This window comes from Amblyraja radiata, chromosome 8 (assembly GCF_010909765.2).
Source record: "Amblyraja radiata isolate CabotCenter1 chromosome 8, sAmbRad1.1.pri, whole genome shotgun sequence".
NCBI lineage: Eukaryota > Metazoa > Chordata > Chondrichthyes > Rajiformes > Rajidae > Amblyraja > Amblyraja radiata.
The window spans coordinates 54,268,486-54,293,831 of record NC_045963.1 but is presented as its reverse complement, the minus strand read 5'-3'; positions in this window follow the sequence as shown (position 1 = coordinate 54,293,831).

Below are 25,346 nucleotides of genomic sequence, written 5' to 3'. Positions count from 1 at the left end.
CATCAGAAATGCATCAATTGACCAGGACGAGTGAGAAAATTAATGCGTTCAAACATGACATGGTTAAACAATACTGATGCTTTAATAACAAAATAAACAATAACAGTGACCCCTCTCACCCAGGGGGAACCTGTGAAACAGAACTTAAAACAATCAGCAAAAATCCCCGGTCTGTCGATAGGCTTGTTATAAAACCTTTGGTACGTCCGCTCATTAGACCATCCCGCAACCGCTAGAATGTGGTCGAGAGGGACGTCCATATCCCTTGCTGCTGATGTCGATGCATGCCCTGGTGGAATGAGGTTTAAAAGTGTCAGTGTCCACTCCTGCACACGCCAGAACCTGTTTAATACATCTAGAGATGGTCTGCACCGTAACCTTTTTATGAGGTTTGGTATAACTAACAAAGAAGGAGAGTTCCGAGCCTCTCAGGCTCTTAGTGACCTTTATGTATTGAAGTATGTGTGACACTACACACAATCGTGGATCTGAGGGGTATGCCATAAAACTCAATTTGAGCCCCAGTATCCCTGGCCTGCTCTGCTTAATGAGGTCATGAACAAAAAAGGTGATGCTATTACAAGATGTACCCATACTGTCCAGTCTGAGTTTATGTAATGTCTGGACCCGTTGTGCTGAGGACCAGCGCCATGAGCATGACTACTTTGAGTGTAAGATGGTGCAGAGACAGAGATGAAGCTGGTGCCCACTGACGGAGCAGCGTGAGAACCATGCTCACATCCCATATATGTGAATACCTGGGCCTAGGGGGAGTGGAGTTAAAAATGCCCTTCATAAACGTAGTTATTAAAGGGTGAGATCCTACCGTGTGGTTCCCTGACCCCAGCCATAAATAATTTGACAAAGCGCTCCTGGCACTGTTAATGGCACTGTAACTGAGCTTGTTATCATAAAAAAGTGACGAAAGAAACTCCAAAACGTCCATGATAGAAGCCGTGTCATATGAAATATTAGAGCGGGAACAGTACATCTCCCATTTCCTTATGTGAGTGATGTACTGTTTCTGTGTGCTCTTCCTCCAGGCCGCAGTGATGACATCTATCGTACGCTCTGAAAGCCCGAGCCCCAGGAACGGTCTCCTCAGAATCTGCAAACCAATAAATTTATATGGTCATGAAGAGGGTGGCTTTCCCCTGTCACCGGGTGTACCAGCAGATTTCTGCTCTTGGGCACTGCCATAAAAGGCTGTGTAATTAAAGCTAGAACCAGTGGGAACCAATGCTGAGTAGGCCAGTCTGGTACTACCAAAATGCCAGAGGCAGAGTCTTGCTTGATTTTGGCCAAACATCGACTAATGAGGCAGAATGGGGGAAAAACATACAAAAATGTCCCACCCCAGTGTAGCGAGAATGCATCTACTGCTACTGCCCCTGGGTCTGGCTCCCATGACACGTAAATTGGTAACTGATGATTAAGCCTGGATGCAAACAGATCAATGTCCAGTACACCATAACGAAGGACAATGTCATTAAACACTTCGTGATTCAACATCCATTCTTTGTTGTCATTGAACTCGTCGTGACCTGGTGTCTGCCACCGTGTTATATCTACCTGGTAAGTAGATAGCTGAAACCCAGATGTTTCTCGCAATACACCAGTGCCAGATGAGATTAGACAATTTATCACAGGATACAGACTTACTTCCACCTATGTGATTAATGTACGCTACTGCTGTAGTGTTGTCAATCTGAAGTTGGACATGCACATGATGCATGTTGGTACAAAAAGCCTTTAACCCATAGAGTGTTCCCAACAACTCTAAGTAGTTAATACCGTGTGACTGAAGCATCGATGATTCCTGCAGATCCCATCTGCCACCGCAGCTCGAGACGGTGTCGGTAGCACCCCAACCTAGTGCACTGGCATCAGTCTGCAGGATAACTGATGGTGTATCGACTAAAATAGTACTAGAACAATACTGAATATTGGTAACCCACCATTGTAACTCAGCCAGGGCTTCAGCTGGCAATTGCATGGGTCTATCGAAGCGACCTCTATGAAGCTTGAGTGCCTGTTCCTTTGCACGCTGTAAGTTTTGGTAGTGCAAAGGCCCGAACTGAGCAGCTGGGAAAGCAGCCACTAATTTTCCAATTATACTAGCCACATGTCTAATAGAAGGTTGATTATTAACAATGAGTTTCCTGCAGGCTTCAATTAACTCTAATTGCTTGCCCCGAGGCAGAGTCACTGACATGTGTACTGAGTTAATGGTGAATCCCAAATAGTCAATTATCGTAGATGGCACCAATTTAGACTTAACTGGATGGATTAAGAACCCCAGTTTCTCAAAAATGAGTTTTGTAGCTGACACAGATAATTCAGCTAATTCCAAAGTCCTCCCAATGACTAAGATGTCGTCCAAATATGCCATGACTATATGATTCTGTGCCCTGAGTAGCTCCAGGACTGGTTTTAGCAATTTAGTGAATAGTCTGGGAGCTGAGGTTAAGCCATTAGCAATGCTTTAAACTGCCACAACTGCTCGATCCAGTTAAACTTCAAAAATCTCCTGTGATCTTCATGAATGGCCACTGAATAGTAAGCATCTTTGAGGTCAATGCTTGCCATGTAGCATCCCTTGGAAAGCAGTTGTTTGGCAGTGACAAAAGTTTCCATTTAGAAGTGTTTATACTGCACAAAGGTGTTAAGCTCTGTCAAATCAAGGATAATTCGACATCCTCCATCCTTCTTTTGCCTAGGTAAATATGTTGGACACAAACTGGTGAGGCTCACGACTCGACCTCTCAATTACCCCTTTCTTGAACAAAGACTCAATTTCTCCTTGTGCACTCATACACTCCTGTTGTGAAAACACAAAAGTGCGGCTAGGTGTATGCTGAGTGGGTGGAGGCGAGTCAGAAATGAACTCAATTTGGAAACCTTGTATACTGTGCAGTATAAACGGGTCACATGTTATCCAATGCCATTCATGTAAGAAAAATTGCAATCTCCCCCCAACTTGTAATTGATCCATCGCAGGCTCACTTACCTTAGTGGTTACCGGCGGTATGGTCTCTGCTTCTGCCCCCGAGGTCTGGGGGGTAGGGCTGTTGGAGGACGCCATCCCCGCATCTTGAACATGGCCCGGCTTGGGCCCTGCCCTAAAAAAGGCTTCTGTGCCTGTTGCTCGGAACCACGTCCACCATATCCTGGCGAACCGTCTGGTATGGAGAGGAGGGTAGGGGTACTGTCGCCGGAAAGATGATACCTTGGGAGGTGCCTTCATAAGGCCAACGGTTTTAGCCTCCTCATCCAGCTCTTTTACCTGTTTAGACAGGTCTTCTCCGAACAGGAGGTTTGGGGGTTGGACATTCCCCGGCTTGCACAGCCCAGCAAATTTTGGATTTAGAGCAGGACGGATGGCATTCTTCCTGAGGCAATTGATTTCAAAATGTGCATTGCACATTAATGCCATCGCGTCCTGCTGGGTATCAGAGAGGGGCGCCCCATCCACTGACCTGGCAAAGGCCGTGATGCCTGAGGCAAGTAGCCTGAGGATTTTTTGAATTTTTACCTCTTGGGCTCTGAAGCCCCCTCCAATGCGTCCCCAGATAGATGGGTTTACAACCGGGACACTTAGTGAGGCACAGTTCAGTGGAGTATTATACTTGGCAGTAGTTTCCTCCATAGTTTGGTCTTGGAGTTGATGGGAGGCCAGATAATTTATGCTCATGGCGAGCTCTTCTTCCAATGGCTCCCCTGTTAGGGCAGGGATAGCAAATCTGGATGCCATAGGGGGTACATCCGATGTTTTCCCCTCATGCCATGAAGCATGCTGCCCAACTGTGCCTCCGTACTCTGGGTCAGTATAACACTGGCCTCGTACGCTCCCCTCATCAGAGAGGGAGATATTCTGCAGCCCTGACACAGGCGCTGCTGCCTCGAGTTCTCTGTGATCCCCGGGCTCCGATAACTCCCTCCTTTGGAACATATCTCTCTGGAGTAACTTCTCCACTAGGTTCTCCATGTGGGTCAGCCTGCCAATAACGCTGCCCATATAAGGAGGGGACATTTCCACCTCCTGGCCCTGACTCATCTGAGTCCAGGGCCCTCACAGACTTTCTGGTGGCTTTCCTCCCCCGTGGAGTAGCCTAGGCGCTTTCTGGCAGCATCAAGTCTATAGCCGCTGGCTGCTCTGCCGGCGATCCTGAAGGCGAATTTGGCGGCCGCCCGCAGGCCTGCGGTCTTCCGCAGGCGGTTTTGTCGCGGCCCGCCTCTTTACCTTGGACATGTTCTCCCGAAGTCCGATGCTGAAAAGGTTAACAAAAAATCCTGAATCGGGAGCAACGACCTCAGCTAAGTTATGAACACTTACCTGACCATTTAAAAACTTACCGCTGGAAGGAGCAGCGCGCCCGCCAGTCAGTCGTTGCGCAATGCGTCAGACGTAATGACGCGCATGCGTGGTGACGGCCTTCACGTAGTCACTCACGTGACTCCGAAGTAAAATTATGGATTACATTCAAATAATTTTTTTAGATATTTACAACTTAAAGATTACGTTAAATCACATACACAAGAATACAGAACTAGAGAGCCAGAGATTCTAGATGAATGTTTGAATAAACACCCTAATACAGTCAAATTAATATCTTACATTTAGAATACTCTTTTAGACAGTGAGATTCCATTGACGGAATTATATAGACTAGCATGGGAAAATGAATTAGCTCAATCTATAACGAAAGATACTTAGGATGAAAGTCTACAACATATACATCAAAGTTCGTTAAATGCCGGACATTCTTTAATACAATTTAAAGTACTACATAGACTGCATTATTATAAAACAAAATTAAATATAATTTTTCCTAATATCTCTCCTGTCTGTGACAAATGTCAATACTCAGCGGCTAATTTAACTCATACTTTTGTAAATTATATAAAAATTAAAAACTTCTGGATGGATATTTTTTAAATTATTTCCGTAGTTGTTAATACCCAATTGGATCCTGATCCTAAATTAATAATATTGGGCATATCAGAACAATACCTAAAACTTACAACAAACCAAAGAAATTTCCTTGATTATAGTATAATAATTGGAAAAAAATTAATATTAAAATTTTGGAAAAACCCAGCAACCACCGCAATCAAAATGTGGATTATGGAGATGTTGGAGACATTTGGAAAAAAATGAGTTTTGTCTTAATTGACAAACCAGAATTATTTACTATAATATGGTCTCCATTTATAGATTATTTGAAAGGGTAGATTGGGCCGGCGCGGAAGCCTGACTGAAACTTGAATTCAGGACGATGAATAGTTATGTTTTCTGACCTACGGACCTATCTCCTAAGTTGTATTATGGCAGTTTATTCTATCTTTCTAATTTTCTTTTTTTCTCTTTATTTTTTCTATCTATAAATATAAATAAACAATTAGAGGCAATGTTAATATGTAGCCGATAAATAAAAATCTTAGATACTGATAATATGTAATTGTTAAACAAAGTTTGTATTGGTTTGGATTATGATATGCATATGCTTCTAATAAAAAAAAATATATATTAAAAAAAATAGATATTTTTTTGTATTTTTCCAGTAGAGCAATAAATTATTTATAGACTCTAAAGTGTGTTTTGATGATATCTCTGCAAATGTATCCAGTTCGGTCGCACAGTCATGCTCACTAGTTTGATAAAGGATTGTTGACCTAAAACAATGACTCTTTCTTGGTTTCTCAACTGTCTGATCTGCTGAATGCTTCTATCATCTGCAGTATTTTCTTTCAAGTCAATCCTATTGTCACATGCACGAGTATGGTGAGGTACTGGTACAATTAAATCTGGCTTGCTTCCGCTTCAGATGCACATAGACTCAAACAAGGCACAAAAACATAACCTACATAAATTCTACAAGATAGTGAAACAAAAAAGATTGTAAGTAAAAAACATTGGTGCAAAAATACACAATTAGGAAAACAAGATCATGGTAGTGGAAGAGGTGGTCCATTGTATTACTATGCTGAGGTAGGAATAGGGTTGTGCAGGTCGGTTCAAGAACTTGAATGGTTATAGGAAAATTGTTCTTGATTTGTTGTCTTGCTAAATATGATTTGAAACATGACCGATAATTTTCTGCAACGCTTTCAGCACATGAAGGGAAACTGTTCAGCATTCAATGCTAATGTTAGCAAATTGGTATAATTTGTTTCAGGAACTGTTTTTGCCACGGGTAGCAGTCACTTCAGTCCACAACAGAAGACCTACATTGACCTACAAGACCTACATGGTTGCAGGATGGCTGTGATTGTAAACTAAATATTCCAGGATTTCGTTGCTTCAGGTGTGATAGAATTGGAGGGGCAAGAGGTGGAGGTGTTGCATTGCTTGTCAGGGAAGATATTACAGCAGTGCTTTGGCAGGATAGATTAGATGGCTCATCTAGGGAGGCTATTTGGGTGGAACTGAGAAATGGGAAAGGTGTAGCAACACTTATAGGGGTGTATTATAGACCGCCTAATGGGGAGAGAGAATTGGAAAAGCAAATATGTAAGGAGATAGCAGATATTAGTAGTAAGCACAAGGTAGTGATTGTGGGAGTTTTCAATTTTCCACACATAGACTGGGAAATACATTCTGTAAAAAGGCTGGATGGTTTGGAGTTTGTAAAATGTGTGCAGGATAGTTTTTTTGCAGCAATACATAGAGGTACCTACTAGAGAAGGGGCAATGCTGGACCTCCTGTTAGGAAATGAGACAGGTCAGGTGACGGAGGTATGTGTTGGGGAGCACTTCGGGTCCAGTGATCATAATACCATTAGTTTCAATATAATTATGGAGAAGGTCAGAACTGGACCAAGGGTTGAGATTTTTGATTGGAGAAAAGCTAACTTTGAAGAGATGCGAAAGGATTTAAAAGGAGTGAAGTGGGACATTTTGTTTCATGGGAAGGATGTAGTAGAGAAATGGAGGACATTTAAAGGTGACATTTTAAGAGTACAGAATCTTTATGTCCCTGTTCGGTTGAAAGGAAAGAGTAATAATTGGAAAGAGCCATGGTTTTCAAGGGAAATTGGACACTTGGTTCGGAAAAAGAGAGAGACCTACAATAATTATAGGCAGCATGGAGTAAATGAGGTGCTTGAGGAGTATAAAGAATGTAAAAAGAATCTTAAGAAAGAAATTAGAAAAGCTAAAAGAAGATATAAGGTTGCTTTGGCAAGTAAGATGAAAGTAAATCTAAAGGGTTTCTACAGCTATATTAATAGCAAAAGGATAATGAGGGATAAAATTGGTCCATTAGAGAGTCAGAGTGGACAGTTATCTGCAGAGCCAAAAGAGATGGGGGAGATATTGAACAATTTATTTTCTTCGGTATTCACCAAGGAGAAGGATATTGACTTATGTGACGCCTGTTTAATATAATGTACTCGCATAAAGTAGAGGAAGAAGATATATCAATTATTTCTTTGGATGCAGAGAAAGCATTTGATCAGGTAGAGTGGCAATACTTATATAAAGTACTACAAAAATTTAATATGGGAGAGAATTTTATAACATGGGTAAAATTATTATATGATAAACCGATGGCAAGAATTTTAACTAATAACATGTTATCTCAAAAATTTCAACTATCAAGGGGTAATAGGCAGGGATGTGCACTATCACCCCTGCTATTTGCCCTTATGATAGAACCCCTGGCTGAAAGTATAAGAATTCATCCGAATATTCAGGGCTATAATACCAGGGACTCAAAGAATAAAATCTCATTATATGCAGACGATATACTTTTATATATTACAAAGTCACAAACGAGCATACCAAATTTATTAAACTTAATAGAGGTATTTGGGTCTTTTTCTGGATATAGAATAAACTGGAATAAAAGTGAAATCATGACATTAAAACCTCAAGAACCTACACACTTACTGAAGTTCCCCTTTAAAATCGCAACAGAAAAATTTAAATATTTGGGTATTCAGATTACTAGAAAATATAAAGCATTATTCAATGCTAATTTCATGCCTTTATTAAATAAACTTAATACGTTGATTAAATTTTGGAAAACACTTCCCTTATCATTATTAGGTAGAATAAATGCAATAAAAATTGTCTTCCTACCACAATTACTATACCTATTTCAATCTATACCGGTATATATACCAAAATATTTAAAAAAAAATTAGACTCTAATATTACTAATTATATTTGGGACTATAGATCACATAGAATCACAAAAAAACACTTATGTAAACCAAAAGATGTCGGGGGACTTTCACTTCCGAATGTTATGTATTATTACTGGGCAGTGCATATTAAGAATATGATTTATTGGTTGGATAGTTCTACCCAACAGACAGAATGGATAAAAATGGAGAAGGAGGATTGCCATCCTTGTAATATAGGAACGATCCTCTTCTCCCCAAAAAAACTGAATAACACAATATATAAGAAGAACCCAATTATATATGGTACAATAAGAATTTGGAAACAAATAAAATTATCTTTAAAATTAAGAAATCTATCACTGTTAATGCCAATAGCGAATAACCCTTTATTTAAACCATCTCTTATTGATAAGACATATAACCCATGGGAAAGTCTCGGAATTAGAAGGATCGGGGATATGTACGAAATGGGAAACTTACTATCATTCCAACAACTACAATTAAAATTTAAATTGAAAAACAACCAATATTTTTAATATCTTCAGATTTGCGATTTCGTGAAAAAATATATACAAGGATATCAAAAAGTAACTCCTGACATTGGAAGAAGCAATGAATATTGAAGCTGACTCACAAAAATTAATATCATATTTATATAATAGTATTCTAAATATAGACCTACCATCGACAGAGGTACTTAGAGAAGAGTGGGAACGGGAACTAATGATAAAAATTACGAAGGTTAAATGAGAAAATACCTGATATATATTCACAAATGTTCAATTAATGTAAGACATAATCTAATTAAATTTAAAATGGTACATAGATTATATTATTCAAAAACAAGATTGAACAAATTTTATCAAAATATATCCGCCACTTGTGATAAATGTCTAGCCCAAAAGGCAACTATAACACACTCCTTAGTTTCCTGCATAAAACTTTATAGATTTTGGAATGATATTTTTGAAATATTTACAAAATTATTCAAGACAAGAATGGAACCTAATACTGAAATGATTATATTTGGCGTAATGGAAGATGGGAATAAATTGAACACATCTCAAAATCTATTCCTTAACTATGGTTTAATAATAGCAAAAAAATTAATTCTTAAATTTTGGAAGGGTACATCAATACCAACGCTTAAAATGTGGATTGCAAGTATGTTGGACACCGCTCATCTTGAGGAAATGCGATTCCTCCTAATGGATAAATCAGACCAATTCATAACGAGTTGGTCTCCATTCGTCGTTTTTTTGGAATCATATGGTGCAACACAATTGTAAAAAATAACTGTTTCAGGACTGGACGAGGGTTGGTCAAGATTATAAATAATGATCTCCTTTTCTTTTTTATTTTATTTTATTTTCTCTATTCTCTCTCAACTTTCTTCATTTACTCGTTTTCTTTTTTCACACACTATATTTCACATCTTTCTATCCTTTACTATCTAATTTTTTTTTCTTATTCTAATCTTTTTTCAGTGTAACAAAAAAAAAAAGAAGTTGTACATAAAATGTATTATGAAAATATATATTAGGCACTTTGGTGCCATATGACTGTACTTACTTCTAATAAAATAAAACATTAAAAAAAAATAAAAATAAAAATAAAGAGAGTCAGAGTGGACAGTTATCTGCAGAGCCAAAAGAGATGGGGGAGATATTGAACAATTTATTTTCTTCGGTATTCACCAAGGAGAAGGATATTGACTTATGTGAGGTAAGGAAAACAAGTAGAGTAGCTATGGAAACTATGAGATTCAAAGAAGAGGAAGTACTGACACTTTTGAGAAATATAAAAGTGGATAAGTCTCCAGGTCCTGACAGGATATTCCCTAGGACATTGAGGGAAGTTAGTGTAGAAATAGCAGGGGCTATGACAGAAATATTTCAAATGTCATTAGAAACGGGAATGGTGCCGGAGGATTGGCGTACTGCGCATGTTGTTCCATTGTTTAAAAAGGGTTCTAAGAGTAAACCTAGCAATTATAGACCTGTTAGTTTGACGTCAGTGGTGGGCAAATTAATGGAAAGGATACTTAGAGATAATATATATAATTATCTGGATAAACAGGGTCTGATTAGGAACAGTCAACATGGATTTGTGCCTGAAAGGTCATGTTTGACTAATCTTCTTGAATTTTTTGAAGAGGTTACTAGGGAAATTGATGAGGGTAAAGCGGTGGATGTTTCTATATGGACTTCAGTAAGGCCATTGACAAGGTTCCACATGGAAGGTTGGTTAAGAAGGTTCAATTGTTGGGTATTGATAGTGGAGTAGCAAGATGGGTTCAACAGTGGCTGAATGGGAGATACCAGAGAGTAATGGTGGATAACTGTCAGGTTGGAGGCCGGTGACTAGTGGGGTGCCTCAGGGATCTGTGTTGGGTCAACTGTTGTTTGTCATATACATCAATGATCTGGATGCTGGTGTGGTAAATTGGATTAGTAAGTATGCAGATGATACTAAGATAGGTGGTGTTGTGGATAATGAAGTCGATTGTCAAAGTCTACAGAGAGATTTAGGCCATTTGGAAGAGTGGGCTGAAAGATGGCAGATGGAGTTTAATGCTGATAAGTGTGCGGTGCTACATCTTGGCAGGACAAATCAAAATAGGACGTACATGGTAAATGATAGCGAATTGAGGAATGCAGTTGAACAGAGGGATCTAGGAAGAACTGCATATTTCCCTGAAGGTGGAATCTCATGTAGATAGGGTGGTAAAGAAAGCTTTTGGTGTGCTGGCCTGTATAAATCAGAGCATTGAGTATAGAAGTTGGGATGTAATGTTAAAATTGTACAAGGCATTGGTGAGGCCAATTCTGGAGTATGGTGTACAATTTTGGTCGCCAAATTATAGTAAAAGATGTCAACAAAATAGAGAGAGTACAGAGGATTTACTCGAATGTTGCCTGGGTTTCAGCACCAAAGTTACAGGGAAAGGTTGAACAAGATAGGTCTTTATTCTTTGGAGCGCAGAAGGTGAAGGGGGGGGCTTGATAGAGGTCTTTAAAATGATGAGAAGGATAGACAGAGTTGACGTGGATAAGATTTTTCCATTGAGAGTAGGGAAGATTCAAACAAGAGGACATGATTTGAGAAATAAGGGACAAAAGTTTAGGGGTAACATGAGGGGGAACTTCTTTACTCAGAGAGTGGTAGCTATGTGGAATGAGCTTCCAGTGGAAGTGGTGGAGGCAGGTTCGATTTTATCATTTAAAAATAAATTGGATAGGTATGTGGACGGGAAAGGAATGGAGGGTTATGGTCTGAGTGCAGGTAGATGACTAGGTGAGAGTAAGTGTTTGGCACGGACTAGAAGGGCCGAGATGGCCTGTTTCCGTGCTGTAATTGTTATATGGTTATATGGTAGTCTGGTGCTCCAATAGGAATGAGCAGCACTCCGGAAATTGTCATTTCCAGAGGGAGTTGTAATTGCAAATTTAATTTAATTCCAAGCAGAAGTTTCAATTCCCTGGGCTAGTACTTTAATTATTATAGACAACAGCACTCTCTTACAGATCTGCTAGGATCCTCTGCCGCAACTTTAATGGGGCTTTTTCACGGGGCGAGTTGACGCAAGATGTCACCAGAGTGAAGTGGTCGTGGTCCAGCACGAGTCTCGCACGATATAACGGGGGGTAGATAAAGAGTTCCCACGGTACTCGGCATTTCTGTTATTTGTGCGAGTGACTTGTCCGTCTCCCGAGCTTTCGCGTTAAATCTTGAATGAACATCGTGAACTACACGTGACACAAATGATGTAACTTTTTTTTTCACACACTATAAATATCCTCCCTTGGTTGAATTGGCTCATTTGGAGACATGTTTTACTGTGTATGTGGGAGGCACAGATGGACTGAGCACAGTACCTCGGTCTTACTGTGTGTGGGAGAGGGGGAGAAAGAGGCGTACACTCACAGAGGCAGAGTCTCTCAGCCTGTGTAAAAGGGAGGGAGAGAGAGAGAGAGAGAGAGAGAGGCACACACAAGGTGGATGTGAAATCTCACCTGCCTGTTTCAGTGACAGACACCCGCCGCCAGTAAATGAAGACACCCCCATCTGTCTCCCTCGACTCCCCCACCTTTCCCTCCCAACTCCAGTCCCGTCCCGACCCCCTGGGAAACTGAATAAAGCAACAATATAGATATAGAAACTGAAACAATATAGAAACTGAATAGAGCAACATGGCAAAAACATCTCTGACACACTTTACCCCCTTTCTTTGAGATTTTCTGGGAGCCATCTCTGCAAGTGTTCCTGTTAAAAAGATTATCCAACAATGACAATTAGGTGGGACGTCCTCGAAGGACACATGTTCCCTTGTCGATATTGAGACCACCTTTTTTACTCACCTTCTGTCCCCTCTGTCCAGCTTCCGGGTTTACCGTTCGCAGGAGTTCCCACGCACTATATCTCTAAAATCTGAAGTTAGGTAATGTCTAAAGGAACTGCAGACGCTGGTTAATGCTGGTTAATACGCACAGAAGGACACAAAATGTTGGTGTAACTCAGCAGGTAAGTCAGATCTGGGAAGAAAAACATAAAAAGCTGGAGTAAGTCAGCGGGTCAGGCAGCATCTCTGGAGAAAAAGAATAGGTGGCGATTCGAATCGGAACCCTTCTTCAGACAGCCTAATCGGAATTGAGTCTGAAGATGTGTCTCGTCCAGAAACATCAGCTATTTTTCTCCAGAGATGCTGCTTGACTCGCTGAGTTACTCCAGCTTTTTGTGTCTGTCTTCGGTTTAAACCAGCATGTGCAGTTCACTCCTTACACGGGTCTCTGTACAACATTGATTGGTAGCGTTCCGGTCCCTGCTTCGGAAAGGCATCGATCGCTAGTCGGCGAGGACTCCGACCTGTATCTCTCAAAGAAGTACATATGAAAAATTTCTCACGGACCATAAAAATGCGTAACCTTTCAGTAAAGTCCCTTTTAAAGTCCCTTTTAAAGATTATAGTTATTTTCTTGAATCTCATTAACATAACTCATGAATAAGTTGATGTCCATATGCGGATGCAAATCTTTATTTTTATTTATTTTTTTAATTCAATCCCACAGAAGACAATTTTTACTCACCTTCTGTCCCCTCTGTCCAGCTTCCGGGTTCACCGTTCGCAGGAGTTCCCACGGTACCCGCAAGAGTTATTACGGATATCGCACTGGCCACTACGTCCATATAATGTTGCAATGCTCAACCACAAGTGTACAAGTCACTCTTGGAGAAATTCAAACTTTCTTGAATTTTCTCCCGAGTGACCAAGATACACGATTACCTGCCGTTAGCGCTACGGTGGTCCACGGTAGTCCACGAATGCCGTACTGTTATCGCACGAGGTTCCCACGATGTTAAGCTCTGGTTAACTCTTGCGTCAAGTCGCCCTGTGAAAAGGCAGCTTTACTAATACCGATTATCATAAAGTGAGGGTTAGTGAGACCAACATCCATGGTTAAACTGCAAAGGAGGGCTGAGCAATGGTGATGTGCGGTGGAGAGTTGTCCTACACATAAAGAATAGGTTTGGTACAAATCTGTCTTTATCTACAGGACCATCCAAGAGGCGTGATTGGGATTCTTTTTTATTTATTCCTTCACTTGAAATTGGTCTCACTGGCAAGGCTCGTATTTATTGTAAATTCCTGTGTCTTTGAACTGACTGCTTTTCAAAGATAGTTAAAATTCAACCAAACTTTTGGGTCTGGGGGTCATATATTGTTAAGACCATATTTTTCTGAAGGACATTACTGAATAAAAGGGGTTTTTTTCTAGGTAATCCAGGGGTGTCATCACTGATACTATCAGTTTCATTTAATTAGTTAAAATTAAATTCCCGAGCTGCTCTGATGAGACTCCAGCATTTGCCTCCTTCTTCTTCTTCTTCTTGCATATGGCATGCACAGCCTAAAGTTGTAGGACAACTTGTTCTATTTGATCTTATTTGATTGTGCACGCCAGGGCGGACCACGTGAAGGTTCCAATATTCCATCCCCATATGCCTCCAAATCAATAGTACAGGGTGCTGGAAACTGGTCTGGCAACATAACCAGTATTTCATAAACTGAAGGTAAAATACCAAAAATAACCAGCAGAAATGCCAACTCGGGAAAATAAAGTGTATCAGTATTAAATTAAGACCATGTCCAAACCATTTAAGTTACAGTTGCAATTGTTTACATAAGATAACACAATGTAAAAGACCAGAAAAACAGGAACTGGTATTCATTGCAGACATTTTGCTCTGTTATAAACTTTAGTCTCATGTCTATGTTTTGAAGTATTCTGGACCATAAAAAATAATTGAGCCTTTGAGTACGTTAGGGAACTTAGTGTCTTTTGACGGCTTGCTCTGTGAAATTAGTTACCCACAGAAGGCTGAACCTAATCCATTCTACAGTTAAGTGAGCCTGTCGATTTCATGTAGTTCTGGCTTTAAAATACTGTAAGGAGTGACTTCATCTCGATCTAGCTCAACTTAACATTGCTGATGACTATGTCACTCACCTCCGCCCTGTGATCCATCCCACTCGATACTCCACATTTTTTTCTGATTTAACACTGATCTGGGAAAATGTTTTGTCCTCACATGGGAGCAGATACTGACCACTTATCCCAAGTATGAAGAGGAGGCAGTCCTTTGCCCCCTCTGTTCAAGCATCAACTGCACTCTGGATTCAGGCCCAGACCATTAACCTACATTGAGTCACATTGAGGGCACAGGGAGTGACCTATAAAACATAGACCAGTACAGAACAAGGACAAGCCCGTTAGTCCACAATGTCTGTGCTTAACATGATGCCAAATCAAATTACTCCCTTCTGACTGCAGGTGATCCATATCCATTCATTCCCTGTTTATTCATATGCCTATTTAAACGCCACTATTATTTCTGCTTTCATCACCACCCCTGGCACAGAGTTCCAGGCACCTACCACTCTTGGTATAAAAAAGCTTACCCTTTACCACTCTATCTACTTGTGTTCCTATTTTGTGGGAACTATGGACTTAGAGGGGTCATGGAAACCCCATGACCCCTCTAAGTATTAATGCTATTAAGGGTCCTGCCATTAACTCTATACCTTCCCCTGACATTTGACCTCACAAACTACTACTTCACACTTGCCCAGATTAAACTTCATCTCAATTTTTCTGCCCATATCTGTAATTTAACTATATCTGCTGTATCTGTTGACAACCTTCTTCACTGTCTGCAACTACACAATTTTTATGTTACCTGCAAATTTATTACACACCCCATCTACATTTTTGTCCAAGTCATTAATATTTATCGCAAAGAACAGAGGTCCGAGCATAGATCCCTGCGGAACATCATTGATCACAGACCTCCAGCCAGAATAACACCCTTCCACCTCTACCCTACATATTCTGTGGGAAAGACAGTTCTGTTTCCAAGTGACTAAATCGTTTGTAAGAATTGACAAACTTGTAAGTTTGTAAGACATGCCCCACACAAAGTGATGATGACTGTCCTATCTTAGCTCATTCTCTTCGAAATGCAAATAAATCCTATATTTAACAATCCTTCCCAATATCTTCCCTCCCACTTAAGCTTACTGAGTTACAATTTCCTGGATTATCCCTATTATCCTTCTGATGCATAGGCTACCCGCCAATCTTCAAGAGATCTCTCGCTGCTTTTCTGAGAGAATTTAGGTGGAGGAAGAAATGGGATGGTTCCAGAGTAAGGTGCCAATTAAGAGTCAACTTCCAGTTCATATCTCTAACATTGAAGCTACAGCGAAGAAAGCACACCAATTGTGTGCTAAATCCTTTTGAATTCCTTGGAATGCATCCATGTATGCATCCATGTATTACAGCTTGTCTTGGTAACAGTTGCGCCCAAGGCGACAAGATATTGCAGTGGTTGTAACTCAGGCCATCACAAAGACCAACCTCCTCTCCACACCCCATCAACTAAATGTACACTTCATGCTGCCTCAGGAAAGCAGCCAACATAATCAAATACCCTTTTCACCCCTGTCACCCTCTTCTCCCCTTTCCCAATGAGCAGAAGATACAAAAAATACATACCACCAAATTCAGGAACAGCTTATTTCCTGCTGTTATCAAGCTATTGAATGGTCCTCCCACAATCTAGAGTGTAGACTTGATCTTCCAACCTACCTCATTGTGGAACGAGCACTTCTCCTAACTGCATTACGCAATATTCTGCACTCTGGAATTCTCCACCACAAAGAGCTATGGAGGTCTCACTGGCCATATTCAAGAGTGAAATAGATTTTTAATTTGTATGGGAGACAAGGATTATGGGGAATAGTCAGGAAAGTGGAGTTGAGGTCAAGATCGGAGCGGGCATCATCTTATTGAATGGTGGAGCAAGTATGGACTTTTGCTTCAGTTTCATATGTTCTAAAATGGAAAAAAGAGTTGACTTGAACATTAATACTGTTTCTCTTTTCACAGATTGTGACCTGCCAGGTGTGCATTTATTTGTATCTATTTTGTTCATATTTGTGGTAATTGTTGATTATATACGGAGACTAGCAAGTTAAAAATAACATTGAATTTTTTTTTTTATGGGAAATTCAACTTTCAATCCTCAGTCGCACATTCCAGTGAATTTTACTTGCCCACATAGAGCTTCAGGTTTCAATCGGGCAGTTCATCCTCCAACAGCTTGCAGTAATGTTATTAGTCTCAATACAACAGTTCAAGACATAACGAGGCCAGAACCCTCAACAATTTTTGGCATTTAAACAAGTTAGCAAATAATCCGAGAAAGCAACGAGAATTCAATTTTTTCAGCCAGTCGTGAGAAGCTGGCACTGCCTTAAGGGGCTTTGGAAGCAGATTCAAGAGTGACTTTCAAAAGGAAACTTAAAAGATACACACTAAAGTGGCAGGAGTATTTTGAATACAATTCACAATTGAGCTGGAAGAGCAGTGAATATAAATGTGCCCGCTTTAAAGCCATTAGTGATAGCCCCATCCGCTGATCTTCAAGACATGCATGATTTTATAGTAAACATTTTCCACTAGGAGATGGAAGATGAAACCAGATAGACACTGCATTCAATTCATATACACATGGAGTGATAGACATTGCCCAGTCCATCATTGAAGCAGACTCCACACCCTCAAAAAGGAGCCAATATCATCAAAAACCCATACCCCCCTGGCTCCGTTTTCACTGCTACCATCGGGAAGAAGGTAAGGAGTTTGAAATCTGTAACATCCTGCTTAAAAAACAGCTTCATCCCAGCAATTGTCAGGCTCTTGGACACTACACAACATTAAACTCAGCAGCTATGAACTTCACTGGACTGTGTCTTTAGTTGTACTAAGGACTTTGATTTCCTTTTGCACTTGTATTACAGTTATTAATATATTGGTTTTTCTATTATATTTATTTGTGTGTATTGGGTTTACAGCCTGCTTAAGTTGCTGCAAATAAGAATTTAATTATGCTGTGCCGATACATATGACCAGTAAACATTTTTGTGAAGTAACTCAGTTGGACAGGCAGCATCTCTGGATAGAGAGAATGGGTGATGTTTCGGGTCAAGACCCAAACGTCAGCCATTCCTTCTATCCAGAGATGCTGTCTGTCCCGCTGAGTTACTCCAGCATCTTGTGCCTATCTTTGGTTCCTACACAATAAGCACTCTTGACTCTCTTGAAGTAATTTCTTGCAACCTAAATAGTAAGTGGCAAGATGCAGAAGAAACCAAGGATCAAAAGTGTTTTATTGTCATATGTCCCGATACACAACAATGAAATTCTTACTTGCAGCAGCACGACAGACATGTGAACATAGTGTGTAGGAAGGAACTGCAGAAACATAGTACTCTGTAAACCCATAATAAATGACAAAAGAAAGCTCAGTGTATATATATCCATATCTATATACTTAAAACTCTGATCTTGGATGTGTGTGTGTGTGTGTGTGTGTGTGTGTGTGTGTGTGTGTGCGTGTGTGTGTGTGTGTGTGTGTGTGTGTGTGTGTGTGTGTGTGTGTGTGTGTGTGTGTGTGTGTGTGTTTGTGCATAATCACATCTTCTCGAAAAAACGACACGCTGACGGTAACATTTTTACATATTCCAGTAGAGATTTTTCCACTGGTCCAAAATCGCCTTTTCTGAAAATTTCATGCTTTATTTCTCGAGTTATTAATGAAAATGTTCAAAAATCTGACAAAACGTTGAAATAAAAATGACTATCTTTCGCTGATGATGTCACAATGGATCTGCGTACCTGCTGTCTTCCACGCACTGCGAGCGACATTACCCCCCCCCCAACTCTCCCTCCTCACCCATTATTTAAAAGACGCAGACCTCTCACCCCCCCACCTCTTCCTCCTCTCCCCCACCGCCTCTCCCCCACCGCCTCTCCCCCTCTCTCTCCCCCTCTCTCTCTCCCCCTCTCTCTCTCCCCCTCTCTCCCCACCCCCTCTCTGCCCCTCGCTCCTCTCTATCTCCCCCCCGCTATCTCTCCTCCCTCCCTCTCCACCCCTCTCCCTCTCCGCCCCTCTCCCTCTCTGCCCCTCTCTCCACCTCTCTCTCTCTTTGCCTCTCTCTCTCTCTCTCTCTCTCTCTCTCTGCCCCTCTCTCTCTGTCTCTGCCCCTCTTTCTCTGTCTCTGCCTTTCTCTCTCCGTCTCTGCCCCTCTCTCTCCCTGTCTCTCCTCCGTCTCTCTCTGTCCTCTCTCTGTACCCTTCCCCCCCCCCACCTCTTCTCTCTAGACGTAACTGTGAGTTGGGAGCTATGCGCGAGTGGATAGGGCGAGGATGGGGTAAAAGGAGCAGATGAATAATACTAATATAATATCAAGGGGAGGTGGTTAATGTGTGTGTGTTGGGGGGGGGGGTGGTTAGTGTGTGGGGGGGTGGTTAGTATGCGTGAGACGCCGCAGGCCATTCCCCTCCCCCCCCGTTGCGCATTGACGGGACGGGACCCAACGGGTCCCACTTGGTCTAGTCACTATTAAAAGTCTGATCTTCGATGTGTGTGTTTATTTGTTTGTGTATAATCACATCTTCTCAAAAAAAGACGTGCCAACGGTAACATTTTTACATTTTCCGGTAGAGATTTTTCTCCTGGAGTCCAAAATTGCCTTATCTGGAAAATTCATGCTTTATTTCTCGTTATTAATGAAAATGTTCACAAATCTGACAAAACTTGGAAAAAACCCCAACTGTCTTTCGCTGATGATATCACAATGGATCCCCCACCACCTCTCCCTCCTCCCCCCGTTATTCAAAAGATGCAGCCCTCTCACCCCCCCCCCCACACTTTTCCCTCCTCCCCCTCCTCTCACCCCCTCCTCTCCTCCTCTCCCCCCTCCCACCTCTCCTTCCTCCCCCCGTTATTCTAAAGATGCTCGGGGGTTGCTTTCTCTCGGCGGTCGTTGTCTCTCAGTGATCGCTTTCTGTCGGTACTTTCTCTCGGCTCCTTGGTTGGCTCCTCTCTCTCCCCCCCCGCCCTTCCCCCCCGGCCTCTCTTTCCCCCGGCCTCTCTTCCCCCGGCCTCTCTCCCCCCGGCCTCTCTTCCACCACCAACCCCCCGACCTCTATTCCACCACCACCCCCTCCCCCTGGCCTCTCTTCCACCCCCCCCCCTCTCTCCCCATCTCCCCCCCTCCCCCCATGTCTATGTAGTTTGATCTTATTAGGAGGTTGTAGTGTTTAATAGCCTGATGGTTGTAGGGAAGAAGCTGCTCCTGAATCAGGCTACTATATGTTGTTCCCGATGGCAGGAGTGAAGTGAGAGTGTGGCCATGGTTGTCTGGTTCTCTGATGATGCTGGCTGCCTTTTTGAGGCAGCGACTCTTGTAAATTCCTTTGTTGGTGGGGAGGTCAATACCCGTGATGGACTTAGCAGTGTTCACCACTTTCTGCAATTTTCTGCGTTCCTGGGCATTCAAGTTGCAGAACCAGGCCATGATGCAACTAGTCAATATGCTATCTACTGTATACCTGTAGAAGTTCAAGAGAGATGTACGTTGACATACCAAATCTCTCAATCTTCTTAGGAAGTAGAGGCGTTGATGGGCTTTCTTTGTGATTGCATCAATGTGCTGGGTCAAGGACAGATCCTCAGAGATATGCATGCCCAGGAATTTGAAGCTTTTGGACTCTGCACCGCCGTCCCGTTGATGATGACAGGTTTGTGAATTCTCTTCCTTCCTCATCCAAAGAACACAATCATTTCCTTGAGCTTACTGATGTTGAAAGCAATGTTCACACAAAATGCTGGAGTAACTCAGAGGGTCAGGCAGCATCTCTGGAGAAAAGGAATGGGTGACGTTTCAGGTCGGAATCCTTCTTCAGACTGAAAGATAGAGGTGGGGGTGGGGGAGGTTGGGGAGGGGGGAGGTTGGGGAGGGGGGTGGTAGGGGGACATTCAGATGGATTTGTGTGGGAACACACTCCTTCGCACATTTCATTATGAAGTCGGTAACAACTGTAATGTATTCATTCAGGTTTGTTGCCAAATCCTTGGTCGAGGGTGTTTGACCCTCTGTTGTTGCGGGATACTTTCCATGCACATATACATCAGCTTTGGCACCGTCATGGTAATTAAAGCACAATTGAGAGAAGCCTTTCACTAACAGCAATTAGGGGGATAAAGAGCACAAAATACACTGCTGCAGGAGCTGGGTCAGACAGCACCTGTGAAGAGAATGGAATAGAGTTTCAGGTAGAAACATAGAAAGATAGAAAATAGGTGCAGGAGTAGGCCATTCGGCCGTTCGAGCCAGCACCGCCATTCAATATGATCATGGCTGATCATCCAAACTCAGTACCCCATTCCGGCTTTTTCCCCATATCCCTTGATTCCCTTAGCCCTAAATCTAACTCTTGAAAACATCCAGTGAATTGGTCTCCACTGCCTTATGTGGCAGAGAATTCCACAGATTCACAACTCTCTGGGTGAAAAAGGTTTTCCTCATCTCAGTCATGAATGGCCTACCCCTTATTCCCAAACTGCAACCCCCTGGTTCTGTACTCCCCCAACATCAGGAACATTTTTCTTGCATCTACCCTGACCAATCCTCTAATAATTTTATATATTTCTACAAATTGCACACACTACTCCAGGTGCAGTCTCACCAGGGCCCTGTACAACTGCAGTAGGACTTTCTTGCTCCCAAACTCAAATCCTCTTGCAATGAAGGCAAACATGCCATTAGCTTTCTTCACTGCCTGCTGTACCTACATGCTTACTTTCAGTGACAAGCACACCCAGGTCTCGTTGCACCTCCCCTGCTCCTAATCAAACACCATTGAGATAATAATCTGCCTTCCTGTTCTTGCCACCAGCATGGATAACCTCACATTTATCCACATTATACTGCATCTACCATGCTTCTGCCCACTCACCCAACCTATCCAAGTCACCCTGCAGCCTCATAGCATCATCCTCGCAGCTCACACTGCCGCCCAGCTTTGTGTCAACCGCAAACTTAGTTACATTTAGTTCCTTCGTCTAAATCATTAATATATATTGTAAACAACTGGGGTCCCAGCACCCCACTAGTTACTGCTTGCCATTCTGAAAAGGACCCGTTAATTCCTACTCTTTGCTTCCTGTCTGCCAACCAGTTCTCTATCCATGTCGATACGGTACCCCCAATACCGTGTGCTCTAATTTTGCACACTAATCTCTTGTATGGGACCTTGTCAAAGGTGTTTTGAAAGTCCAGATACACCACATCCACTGGCTCTCCTTTATCCATTCCACTTGTTACATCCTCAAAATATTCCAAAAGATTAGTCAAGCATGATTTCCCCTTCATAAATCCATGCAGATTTTGACCAATCCTGTCACTGCTTTCCAGATGCGCCGCTATAACATCTTTAATAATCTACTCCAGCATGTTCCCCACTACCAATGTAAGGCTAACTGGTCTATAATTCCTTGTTTTCTCTACCTCATTTCTCAAAAGTGGAGTTACATTGGCTACCTTCCAGTCCACAGGAACTGATGCAGAGTTGAGAGAACCTTGGAAAATGATCACCAATGCTTCCACGATTTCTAGGGCCACCTCGTTTAGTACTCTGTGATAGAAACATAGAAACAGAAATTAGGTGCAGGAGTAGGCCATTCGGCCATTCGACCATTCAATATGATCATGGCTGATCATCCAACTCAGTATCCCGTACCTGCCTTCTCTCCATACCCTCTGATCCCCTTAGCCACAAGGGCCACATCTAACTCCCTCTTAAATATAGCCAATGAACTGGCCTCGATTACCCTCTGTGGCAGAGAGTTCCAGAGATTCACCACTCTCTGTGTGAAAAAAGTTCTTCTCATCTCGGTTTTAAAGGATTCCCCCCTTATCCTTAAGCTGTGACCCCTTGTCCTGGACTTCCCCAACATCGGGAGCAATCTTCCTGCATCTAGCCTGTCCAACCCCTTAAGAATTTTATAAGTTTCTATAAGATCCCCTCTCAATCTCCTAAATTCTAGAGAATATAAACCAAGTCTATCCAGTCTTTCTTCATAAGACAGTCCTGACATCCCAGGAATCAGTCTGGTGAACCTTCTCTGCACTCCCTCTAGGGCAATAATGTCCTTCCTCAGATTTGGAGACCAAAACTGTACGCAATACTCCAGGTGTGGTCTCACCAAGACCCTGTACAAATGCAGTAGAACCTCCCTGCTCCTATACTCAAATCCTTTTGCTATGAAAGCTAACATACCATTCGCTTTCTTCACTGCCTGCTGCACCTGCATGCCTACTTTCAATGACTGGTGTACCATGACACCCAGGTCTCGCTGCATCTCCCCTTTTCCTAGTCGGCCACCATTTAGATAATAGTCTGCTTTCCTGTTTTTGCCACCAAAATGGATAACCTCACATTTATCCACATTATACTGCATCTGCCAAACATTTGCCCACTCACCCAGCCTATCCAAGTCACCTTGCAGTCTCCTAGCATCCTCCTCACAGCTAACACTGCCCCCCAGCTTAGTGTCATCCGCAAACTTGGAGATATTGCCTTCAATTCCCTCATCCAGATCAATAATATATATTGTAAATAGCTGGGGTCCCAGCACTGAGCCTTGCGGTACCCCACTAGTCACTGCCTGCCATTGTGAAAAGGACCCGTTTACTCCTACTCTTTGCTTCCTGTTTGCCAGCCAGTTCTCTATCCACATCAATACTGAACCCCCAATGCCGTGTGCTTTAAGTTTGTATACTAATCTCTTATGTGGGATTTTGTCAAAAGCCTTCTGGAAGTCCAGATACACCACATCCACTGGTTCTCCCCTATCCACGCTACTAGTTACATCCTCGAAAAATTCTATAAGATTCGTCAGACCTTTTGTAAATCCATGCTGACTTTGTCCAATGATTTCACAACTTTCCAAATGTGCTGCTATCCCATCTTTAATAACTGACTCTAGTAGTTTCCCCACTACCGATGTTAGATTAACTGGTCTGTAATTCCCCGTTTTCTCTCTCCCTCCCTTCTTAAAAAGTGGGGTTACGTTTGCTACCCGCCAATCCTCAGGAACTACTCCAGAATCTAAAGAGTTTTGAAAGATTATTACTAATGCATCCACTATTTCTGGAGCTACTTCCTTAAGTACTCTGGGATGCAGCCTATCTGGCCCTGGGGATTTATCGGCCTTTAATCCATTCAATTTACCCAACAACACTTCCCGACTAACCTGGATTTCACTCAATTCCTCCTTTGACCCGCGGTCCCCTGCTATTTCCGGCAGATTATTTATGTCTTCCTTAGTGAAGACGGAACCAAAGTAGTTATTCAATTGGTCCGCCATATCCTTGTTCCCCATGATCAACTCACCCGTTTCTGACTGCAAGGGACCTACATTTGTTTTAACTAATCTCTTTCTTTTCACATATCTATAAAAACTTTTGCAGTCAGTTTTTATGTTCCCTGCCGGTTTTCTTTCATAATCTATTTTTCCTTTCCTAATTAAGCCCTTTGTCCTCCTCTGCTGGTCTCTGAATTTCTCCCAGTCCTCCGGTATGCTGCTTTTTCTGGCTAATTTGTACGCATCATCCTTCGCTTTGATACTATCCCTGATTTCCCTTGTTATCCACGGATGTACTACCTTCCCTGATTTATTCTTTTGCAAAACTGGGATGAACAATTTTTGTAGTTCATCCATGCAGTCTTTAAATGTCTTCCATTGCATATCCACCGGCAACCCTTTTAGAATTAATTGCCAGTCAATCTTGGCCAATTCACGTCTCATACCCTCAAAGTTACCTTTCTTTAAGTTCAGAACCATTGTTTCTGAATTAACAATGTCACTCTCCATCCTAATGAAGAACTCAACCATATTATGGTCACTCTTGCCCAAGGGGGCACGTACAACAAGTTCAAGTTCAAGTTCAAGTGAGTTTATTGTCATGTGTCCCTGTATAGGACAATGAAATTCTTGCTTTGCTTAAGCACACAGAAAATAGTAGGCATTTACTACAAAACAGATAAATGTGTCCATATACCATGATATAAATATATACACACATGAATAAATAAACTGGTAGTGCAAATAACAGAAAGTGGTTGCTAATAATCAGAGTTTTGTCCGAGCCAGGTTTAATAGCCTGATGGCTGAGGGGAAGTAGCTATTCCTGAACCTGGTTGTTGCAGTCTGCAGGCTCCTGTACCTTCTACCTGAAGGTAGCAGGGAGATGAGTGTGTGGCCAGGATGGTGTGGGTCTTTGATGATACTGCCAGCCTTTTTGAGGCAGCGACTGCGATAAATCCCCTCGATGGAAGGAAGGTCAGAGCCGATGATGGACTGGGCAGTGTTTACTACTTTTTGTAGTCTTTTCCTCTCCAGGGCGCTCAAATTTCCGAACCAAGCCACGATGCAACCAGCATGCTCTCGACTGTGCACCTGTAGAAGTTAGAGAGAGTCTTCCTTGACAATCCGACTCTCCGTAATCTTCTCAGGAAGTAGAGGCGCTGATGAGCTTTTTTGATAATTGCGTTAGTGTTCTCGGACCAGGAAAGATCTTCAGAGATGTGCACCCCCAGGAATTTGAAGTTCTTGTCCCTTTCAACCATCGACCCATTGATATAAATGGGGCTGTGGGTCCCCCTCCTACTCCTTCCAAAGTCCACAATCAGTTCCTTGGTTTTGCTGGTGTTGAGGGCCAGGTTATTGCGCTGGCACCATATGGACAGTTGCTCGATCTCTCTTCTGTACTCTGACTCATCCCCATCAGTGATACGCCC